The 10,181-nt window shown below is 39.1% G+C and overlaps 1 protein-coding gene across 2 annotated transcripts in view; it reads left to right on the top strand.

Moving 5' to 3' along the window:
- Positions 1-327: 327 nt before the first annotated feature.
- LOC134210848 (uncharacterized) overlaps positions 328-10,181 on the top strand; it is a 331,227-nt gene continuing 321,373 nt past the window's right edge. Inside the window, exon 1 of one of the 2 annotated variants that reach the window (XM_062687203.1) lies at positions 328-1,637. The gene's annotated coding sequence lies outside the window, so the exon portion shown is untranslated. The remainder of the gene's footprint in view (positions 1,638-10,181) is intronic. The other variant, XM_062687202.1, reaches the window with a different exon arrangement.

Raw genomic sequence — 10,181 nt, 5'->3', positions numbered from 1 at the left:
ACTTCGTTGTGGATGAACCTTCCATAAAAGCTCCCCCAGCATATTCATCCCAATGAACATCAACATTTCTCTCATTTCAGCGACGTCTTTCTTCCCACGACTGTTTCCAAAACAGAGAGTCCAACCCTATATGCGTGGTTTGTCGTGCCAAATCGCTGCCAAAAGCTCTAACCGCCACCCAGTTTTACCACCCTTTCGTGGCTCGTGTGAGCCAACCGGAAAATCCAACCGAGCTTTTCCGGCGGCGCATTCGTCTTCAGTCGTGTGTTTAGCTTCAGCTGTTGATGTTCGTCCTTCACCTTTGCTTGGAGTCCCTTTGCTGGCACAGTCGCTTGTCTGCGTTCGTCGGTTGCGGTCGTTCTAGCGGAGTTCTCTCTTCCCGTTGACTTCTAGTGCTGTTTTGCCGTTTATGTGCTTTCCCACACGGATGAATATTTATGAAAAAAGACCAGCTGAGTAAGAGATTGGTCTTGGTGTCTCATATCTTGTTACAGTGGATTTTTTGTTGTTGTTGGTGAATGGGGGCCAGCCAGCACATTTCATAAAGCTGCCAAAATTCTTCGGGTCTGGAGATTTGGATTGTGGTTCGACATGGGTGGTGTCGGCGATGACGTGTGATTGAACGGGCTGAGGGTGGCGGGCCCAGAAGTAAGAATAACATCACTTCGATGAAACACTTTTTTTTGTGGAAATTGTGTGAAGTATCGTGCGGTGCGCGTTGAGGGTCGCATTGGATGGATACCCTTCTGACTGGGCCGGTCTTCGTGGAAGTGCCAGAAGAAGAGCCGTTGCTCATAGCAAACATTTGTCTGGAAACCAGGAGGGTGGCCGACGAGGGGAGCGGCTATTGATTTCTGAACTTCATTCGTTAGAAGATACTTACTATCTTCGGTGCTTTGTGCTCTAGCCGGAAACGAGGGATTTAACAGTGCGAATCCTTAAGATCTTGATGGTTGATAAGTTAGAGGTTCGTTAGTGGGTTGGCGATGTAGGTTGACGAGGTATGAGACAGGAAGAAAATTTATCGAATTATAGCCGACTACAACAGCGGGAGATGTGAGAAAATATGAAGTGAATCTTGTTATAAATTCGTTACCCCTCGTGGAAAGTTTGCAATTTCCGTCTACAAATGCTGTTTCGTCAGATTGCTTACGGTTATAATCCACATAAATTCTGATTACGTGCGAAGCCTTCCCGTCTTGCTGTGTTTAGTGCTTGGGCCGGCTTCATTCATATTTTGCAACCCATTCAGAGTAAGAATTGGCAGATGAGCCAGGTGGATGTGTATGTAAAACGCTCAAAAGAAAAAGGTGAAAATTTCTGTTTTTTATTCGACGAGCACTCCCTATGTGCTCCGCTGTGTTTTGTGTTTGTGATCTCATAAAATTGTAATAACAAGAAAATGAAATTCATACGTCGGAGCAGTTACTGAGCTGAAAAACGTGCAAAACTACGAAAGAAGAAGCACGACGATAAAATACAATTACTACCCAATGTGATACATGGAAGCGGATGATTAATGTTATATCGTTTGGTCCGTTCCGGAGAAGCGACCATCAGTGAAAAACATAAAGGATACGAAATCAATTTAATTTCATGAGCGTCCTGCAACCGTACGGAAATTGGATCCTAGAAAAGTAAGTTAATTAGGAGTTTTCTCTTTATTTTATGCAAGACAATTTTACGACCGATTCGAAACAAAAGTGAAGTATGTGCCTCAGTAACGATGTTGGCACGTTGGTGATTTTCTATCCTTCTTAGCCTGTAGAAATGGTACGTACATCGCTTAGAAAGTAGACTTTTCTTCGGATGAACAATAACTTAGTCGATGATCCCCTTTAAAACCATGACAAAATTATTGACACATATCTCTGTAGTCTTACTAGATTTACTGAAATACGGTAAATAAATCAAGATTTAAAAAACAAAAATTATGAATAATGATAAATTTATATACAACGTGGATAGATTGGGTGTTAGGGGGAACATAGAATGTTATATTGAAAACCGAAAACCGAAAAGATTAGTGTTTGCCTGGGGAAGTTATTAGCATTTCTCTAAAGTGGAGTTTGAGCAAAATTCGTTTCTTTTGCCTTTCAAAAGAATTACTTCAGTAAAATGCTAATATCTTCAATCTTCTCGCGGTTTTCAGCATAACATTCTGTATTCAATTATCAATGAACTCAATGAGTATCATAATTCTCCACCGTAAATTGTGCCGACCAACTGCAAATCACTATTTTTCGATGTTTCTGCATACATTTTTGAATATAAACTTCCAACAAGTATAGCACCGCCCAAACGTTGACCGATTTGGCTGAAATTTTGTCCACAGCATCAGGGCATCCAAAAATGTGAAAATGTGTCTTCTGAGCCCCCTTACTGTCCATGCTGGGCGAGCAAGGTAGCTACAACCGATTAAAACATGTCCACTTAGCGTATGTATAACCCCCAAGGTGTTACTTCATTTAGGAACAATTGAATCATTTGTTTGAGAAACTGCATAAGTCCATTTTATACTATTTCGAGAAAACAACAAAAAACTGTTTTCTGAACAAATTTGCACCGAATCTTTCGATTTCTTCGATACAGATCAATAGTTTTTGGCAAAACTCAATACCCTGGGGCATTTTCAGTGCAAAAAATCTAAGCAGTATTCCACAATTGCTCTTCAAAGTTCGTGGACATATGTAGTTTCTCAAACAAACGAAAAAATTTTCATACATTCCTGAACAAATTTTTTTTTTCGTATTTTTTGCCAGAATACGTATTTTTGGACGAGGATTCAGAATATATAAAAATCTTATTTTGGCCAAAAATGTTACATATGCAGTTTCTCAAACAAACGGTTCAATTATGTTTGTAACGTTTTCCAGTAAGTGCCGTAGGGAAGGTTATTATTTAAATACGGAGAGTTACGGCTGTAAGTCGGTTAAAGTTCATATGAAAATATTTGTAAAATCATTAGCAGAGAAATAAGCTCATGAGTAGTTCCTTAACTTTTTTTTAACCAGGTTTTTTTTAGAACTTTCAGATGGATATGTCTGAAGAATGATGTTTAGTCCTGACGCTGTTAAGCAGAACTGGTAAAAAAACAGGAGAACTCAAAAAAAAATTTCGGTGAAATTTCATTAGAATTACCTGTTAAAATCAAGTCAAGCTTCTTGTGAATCCTAGATAATAAATGGAAGAATTTGCTTTGTAATTCCTGAAGAATTTACCATGGCACTTTAGAAGAAGTTTCCTTGGAATTTTAGAAGAATTTCCCCATAACCTCCGTGGAAATTTAGAAGATATGCCCGTGCAACTTCGAAAACTTCGTGGAAATTTAGAAGGATTTTCAGAGACTATTCAGAAGAAGTTTCCATAAAAATTCGGAAAAAAATTCGTTTACGGAAAGTGACCGAATCACGGAAGTTTGATGTATTTTATACTTACATTTTTTTTACGTAGGACAACGTAAGGGTTTTCTACACTAGGGTACAATTGCGAAAATCGATGAGCGTCACGAAAACATGATATACTTTGATTAATAATATCTCAGCCATTTCTCGATGGATTTTCGTTTTCTTTGGACCGTTTGATCAAGGAAGTGTCATTGCTCTAAAAATGTAGATTTTCAATTATTTATTATAGGTAATTGTTAAAAAGTTAAGAAATAGGCAAACCAACAAATCCTGAGCGCGCATCGTAAGCACAGAGATCAAAATCGAGCAGTGGCTCCAATATTCAGTTCGAACAAGATTTCGAAGTGAACGAAGCCTCTGGTAGTGGTCCCAGTGGAAAACCATCAGCACCGGTAGGGGCCTGACTGCCTGCACTTTATCGGGAAATCATCGCGCGATCGGCCTGCGGCAGCACTGAAATGATGTTTTCTCGCTAGTTTCTGACTGATGGTTGGCTGCTGTTAATGTCAGTGATTGGATAAACGCATGGATAAAAGGTAATCCCAACAAACATTTGAAGCTGAAAAAAAAGCTTATTTCGTGCCAAATAAGCTTTTCCAGCTAAAAAACTAGTTTGTTGAGCTTAAATTATTTGTGGACGGTCCTTTTCAAAAAATTCTGCATAAGAGAAGAAGAGAGTAAGAGTAAATTGAACAGGAAAAGTTATTTCCAGAATCACAATCGAAGAGGACGCAATGAAGGCGCCTTTTGTTATTTTGTTATGTTTGTGGAAAAACATGGTGGTGATTTTTGGCAGTAGCATTTTTGGTAGTAGACATTTTCTCGTATGATGTTAGTGATAACAAACCATTTTACATACAAGAAGGTTTAATTTTTCCGTATTTAAATTTGACGATCAAGGAAATTTTCGACATCAATCTCTGAATCGTTCTGATACTATTAGTGACTGAAAAAAAACATTATTGGAAATTATCAGTCCTTTTAAGGACCACACTATAGAAAAATTAGTCGAGTGAAATTTTCTGCACATTACAAGCACAATCTCATGGTGACTGAAGAATGCAGAATTTGTTGGTACTGGATCATCCATTTGACGTCAAAATACACGGTTTGAGGCCACATCTCTCCATTCTTTATCCTTAATGCCTTTGAGCCTTAATGCCCGGTTTGATAGAATGGTGAATGACACAGAATGGAAGTTAACATTGCTAAAGGTAAACGTAACTGTTAAAATAGAATCCTTTTAGTATAGTACCACCAAGCGTTTGACAAGTCTCGTTTGCAACGCGCATTTGTATGGAACTGACTGATGATTCTGTTCCAATTATGTCTCTTGACGACACTGTAATTATAGCCACAGTATGTCAATACTATTGGTGTGTATAAGTTTTGGCTGATTTTTAGGATGTCTGTGGGCAAAACAATTCAGAAGCCTTTGCATTACTAGCATTATTCCTTCCCACCTGTCCCTTTAAAATATGCTATTGACGAATTATAAAAACATTTTTCAGATTGCATAACATTTCGTCGAGAACTATTTTGCGGTTAAACACTCCGCGTAATAACATTTGGCGCTTTGTTACCTGTCGCGGTACGACACTTGGCGGTTTGTATCTTTTCCCCGAATGACTTTTGGCGGAATGCACCATTTCGCGGAATATCAATAATAATAGCTTAGTGTTCATTCAGCAATTCCACAATTATCACCTGCGAAGTTTCTAAGCCAAGTTACCATTTTTTGCATTCGTATAACAAGTTAAAACTTCTATACCTAAAAAGCCGAATTTTTTTTTTCGATGGATATACCCGACTAGAAGAGCATAACAGAAACTTAACACAATTTTAACATATTCTGATATTTATAACTTATTTTGATACAATTTTGTTCTCAGTATCCATTGTCTTTCAAATGTTGTAACAGGATTTTATCATAATATGATCTAAAAAATGCTTAACATCGAATTGCCCAACAGTAGGCAATTAAAATAGATGTAGCAGTCTCCCAGCCATGGATAACATAACACTAATGCAGAAGTTCCCAAACTGTGGGTCGCGACCCCCAGGGGGGTCGTGGGCTGTTCAGTGGTGGGTCGCGAAAGACAAATCTTAATTCATAATTTTGTTACTATTTTGTCCCACAAATCTATTCCATATTTTGAATTAGGATCTAACTAATGATTGGATGATTAAAGAATAACAAACCTGACGAGGTCAACGGCCTTTTTTTTGTTATACGATATTTGAGCAAGTAGAAAGAAGTCCTATACAATCTAAATGTAAGCTCCGAACCCAATCCAATTGGTTTCCTAAGAGTGAAATCAGTAGTGCTTCAGTTTCATTCCAAATTTTCGACCACTATTCTAGGACCTGGAGCAAATTAGAACAAACTCGCTGGTTTCCCCAGCAGTGTTCCATTTATGTTTTTCAAATTTTCAATTAAATTAAATCATTATGTTGTTAGAATGATGCCGTAATTGGAAAGTGGATTGATACGTAGATAAAATGACGTGTTCATACACCAAAACAATTGAAAAAAATTTAACCCCGTGATTCAATCGTGGTTCAAATTAGCATTAGCATTAGCATTGAGCATTTCGCACAAAATTCGTAGGTGGTACAAGCCAAGACTATTGTATGAGAGTAGCATCATTTTCATCCGTTACCACAGATATTGATTTGGGGCTAATCAATATCTCTTAGATGTAAGCAATGCACTCTCCAATATTCGAGATCTGTCCTGGCCACGTCCTTGCGAATGCTGAGGAAGGGGAAGGATGGTTTGTTGGACACCTACTTAAGAAAGATGCAGAGAACTCTACGACCTCTCATAGGTGCCACAGGAGGTTTTGGGATTGCGTGGAAGGTAACAGTAGGAATCGTTTTGGTAGAACGTGAAACACGGAAAGAACTAAGATAGAAATACAAAGTAGGAAAGGGACGATCCTGGAATTGAACCCACAACCTCCTGCTTATAAGGCAGAAGCGGTAGCCACTAGACCACCGAACTCGTCAGTCGTGATTCAATCGTGGTTCAAATCTGCAGAAAATAGAACGGAGCGTTATACCAGTTTTATTTTTTTTACAGTTGACTGGTATAAAAACTGAATCTAGAACAGTTGCTGGAAAAAATAATGTTGAATCACTGCTGATTTTACTCTAAGACAATTCGAATCCGATCTAAATCAAATCCAAACCTATTTTAAATCCAATCCATATCTAATTCAAATCCAATCCAAATCTAATTCAAATCCAATCTAAATCCAATCCAAATCAAATCGAAATCCAATTCAAAATCAATCTGAATAAATTTCAAATCCAATTCAAATGTAACACAAATTCAATTCAAATTCCATCCAAATCCAGCCCACATCCAATCCAAAAAATTGACGAATTTTTGGCCAATAAAATGATGAATATAAATGCAAATACAATGAAGCTATTTATTATAATTTGTCCAATCTAACGCGAACTCATTTTTATCTAATTTTACAAAATCAATGCATTTGGTACTTGGTGGGTCGCGAGCAATATAGAATTCTGCTAGGTGGGTCGCATATCTAAAAGTTTGGGAACCTCTGCACTAATGTAATTTGAAAATGTTGCCTAATTTGTAATGTTGTTAGTTTTATGTTCTTGAAAAAATATTCTTGTTCAGACAAAAACAAAAATTTCTGATTGTTGATCACAATCTGGAGACCTATCACGACCTGTAAAAATTTCCAACTGCACAGGAACAATATATTTTGTAACTGATTCTGTTATAAATTTCTAACAAAATATGTTATTTTTATGATGAAATTCTAACAAAATTTGATAGCTTTTTGTTTCCAGTAGTGTAATTTTTGATAGAAATTTAGATATTTTAACAACATCCTACACCATGCTTCTAACAAATTTTGTTATAAAAATTGTGTATAACATATTAACTTATGTTGATATAATTTTGATATGACCTTCTAGTCGGGTAGCCTAAACCGGCCAGAAGTTGAACCCAGCCTCCTTCAACATAGTCTTGCTTAGCAACCACACATCTTCCCGCATGGCTAAGGAAGGCCTCCCAGGATATGTAGAAGTAGTTTCCAAAATTTCAATTGTCCATTACAAATCCTTTATAATATCTGGCAGATGAGCCTGATGTAATGAAAGGATTATCTCCTCTCTTTACTTTGTTACGTTTTTATGAATAATCCTTTATTTCTTCCTTTCGCCTTATACCGAAAAAAACGTATTCATTTAAACATGGCATTACATCCTCTCTTCCCTTTGTATCGGGCAGACGCTACCATTTATTAAAGGCATTACCCCTTCCTTCGCCTTATACCGGCCAGACGCATCCATACAAAGAAGTCATTACCAACTCCTATCGCCTCATACCAGGCAGATGTATCGATTCAAAGAAGGCGATACACCTCCCTTCGCCTTATACCGAGCAGACGCGTGTGAGGCTAGTTCGTTGTTTGGGCTTACATTTTCTTTGATTTAAAAAAACAGAAAATATTTAGTTTGAATGTTTGGGTAAAACTTTAGTGTGGGATTAAATAATTAAACTATGTCGGGTCGGGTTCGGGTTTGATAAAAAAAATTATTCCGGGTTCGGGTCGGGTACGGGTTTGAAGAAAATTTACAAATTGGATTCGGGCCGGGTTTGGGTTTGCAAAATGTGAAACCCGACCATCTCTAGTGCCGACGCCTCTATTCAAAGTAATCATTTCCCTTTACCGGGCAGATGCGTTAATTCATAGAAGGGATTACCTCCTTTCTTTTCTTTATACCGAGCAAACGTGTCCATTTCAAGAAGGCATTGTTTACTCACTTTGCATCATACCGACTGGATGCGGTCATCCAAAGAAAGCATTACCTGCGTTCATTATTTATATCGCAATCCAAAAGAATTTAACCCGGATTGTATGTCTTCTTCTTCTTCAATGGCTCTACATTCCAACTGGAGCTTGGACTGCTTTACAACTTAGTATTCTTTAAGCATTTCCTCAGTTATTAATTGAAAGCTTTCTATGCCCACCATTGCATGAGTATGTATCTTGTGTGGCAAGTACAATGGATACACTGTGCCAAGGGAGTCGAGAATGTTTCCAACCCGAAAACACCCTAGACAGGACCGAGAATCGAACTTGCCATCTCCGGATTGGCAATCCTACTCCTTTACTCGCAAGGCTACTGGAGACCCCGGATTGTATGTAATTAAGCAGAATTCGGAAAATATTTCCATGATAATTACTTACTTGATACTTGATGGGCTACAGCTCTTCGATGAACCTACACCGAATGGAGTATCCTTCTCCACTGGACTCGATCCTGGGCCAATCGCTTCCAGTCGCCCTGAAAATTGAGCGCCCTCAGGTCCTCTTCAACTGCAGAAAGCCTGCGGCCTCTTCCTGGTTCTCTACTAAATATTATCTTCGCTTGACGTTCTTCTGGCATATGAACAACGTGACCAGCCAACCGTAGTCTGCCGTGTTGAAAAAGCTTAATAATATCCAGCCCTTTATACACCTGGTACAACTCGTGATTCATGCGATGCCGCCAGATACCGTTCTCCTGTTACCGCCGAGTTTTGTTCGCAGCACCTTACGCTCAAACACTCCGAAAAATCTCCGATCAGCCTCTTTTAACGTCCATGTTCATGGCCGTATAAAGCCACCGGAAGAATCAGAGTAGTATACAGGGCGAGTTTTGTTTTCGTTTGCAGACTACGGGACTTAGGTAATAAGCCTTATTTGCAGCTGCAATATGCCTTTTCACCTCGCGGGTAACATCATTATCGCACGTCACTAATGTTCCAAGATACACACTACCACTACCACTTCAAATTTTTCACCATCCAGCACCATTCCGCTATCACCACCACTAATGAACCCACGTTGATTGCCAGCAACCATACACTTCGTTTTGCTGGTATCGATCGTGAGTCCAATCCTCGCTGTCTCCCTCTTAAAAGGCACAAAAGCCTCTTCCACGGTACGACGATCAATCCCGATAATATCGATATCGTCCGCAAATCCAAGGAGCATATGCGATTTTGTGATAATACTACCGCTTCTTTGCACACCAGCTCTCCTAATCACTCCCTCGAGCGCTATATTGAACAGTAGATTCGAGAGTGCATCACCCTGCTTTAATCCATCTAAGGTAACAAATGACGTCGATATTTCATCCGCAACCCTTACACTTGATTTCGATCCGTCCAACGTTATACGAATCAGCCGTATCAGTTTCGCCGGAAAACCATGTTCAAGCATAATTTGCCATACTTCATTCCGTTTCACTGAATCGTACGCTGCCTTGAAATCAATAAACAGATGATGTGTCTGCAAGTTGTACTCCCGGAATTTATCAAGGATTTGTCTCTGGGTAAATATTTGATCCATCGTTGATCGGCCCTCACGAGAACCTGCTTGGTATTCGCCGACGAAGGACTCTTCAAGCGGTCTCCATCTGTTGAACAGAATACGGGACAAGATTTTGTACGCCGAATTAAGGAGGGTTATTCCTCGGAGGGCAAATGAGGCCGTCCAACCAGCTAGCAGGCATTTCCTCGTCTTCCCATATTTTCGACATAATATGGTGCAGTACTTCATAAAGCTGCTCACTGCCATGTTTGAGAAGTTCAGCCGGGAGCTGGTCTTTCCCCGCAACCTTATTGTTTTTCAGCTCTTTAACAGCTTTTTTACCCTCATCTAGTTTAGGCGACTTCACAGCTTGCCCATCGTTGCTAATATTTATTCTGTTCATCGATGCACCGTCACTTCCACTATT

The sequence above is a fragment of the Armigeres subalbatus genome, chromosome 2, assembly GCF_024139115.2.
Source record: "Armigeres subalbatus isolate Guangzhou_Male chromosome 2, GZ_Asu_2, whole genome shotgun sequence".
Taxonomy (NCBI): Eukaryota; Metazoa; Arthropoda; class Insecta; order Diptera; family Culicidae; genus Armigeres; species Armigeres subalbatus.
The sequence above is the reverse complement of the archived record's forward strand: the minus strand, read 5'-3'. Positions and strand labels throughout refer to the sequence as shown.